The sequence below is a fragment of the Gekko japonicus genome, unplaced genomic scaffold (assembly GCF_001447785.1).
Source record: "Gekko japonicus isolate JY-2015 unplaced genomic scaffold, Gekko_japonicus_V1.1 scaffold1252, whole genome shotgun sequence".
In the NCBI taxonomy this organism is placed as follows: Eukaryota; Metazoa; Chordata; class Lepidosauria; order Squamata; family Gekkonidae; genus Gekko; species Gekko japonicus.
In genome coordinates, this window is record NW_015167576.1 from 401,858 (window position 1) to 402,297 (window position 440).

A 440-nucleotide genomic window follows, 5' to 3' on the forward strand; every position below is an offset into this window, starting at 1 on the left:
GCAGGACTTCTCCGACTCCCACTGTTAATTCACACACACCCTGCGTGGATAAGAACCTCCCCCCCACCCCAAGGAAGCAAAACCAAGGACTTAAAGCCCTACACGGCCGGGGGCCTGCGTATCTGCAAGACCGCATCTCCCCCTAGGAGCCCCGAAGGGCTTTACGATCTGCCGAGCGACATATTCCGGCGCTCCCCGGCCCCAGGGATGCCCGTCTTCCCTCGACTAGGGCCACAGAGCGGCTTAACAATCTCCTTCTCCTCCCCACAAGAGTCACCTGGTGAAGTACGTGGGGCTGAGAGAGTTTGGAGAGAGCGGGGGACTGACCCAGGGTCACCCAGCAGGCTTCCTGTGTAGGAGGAGCGGGAAATCAAAGCCCGTCCCCCCAGATCAGAGTCCGCCTGCCGCTCTTAACCACTACACCATGCTGGCCAGAGCCC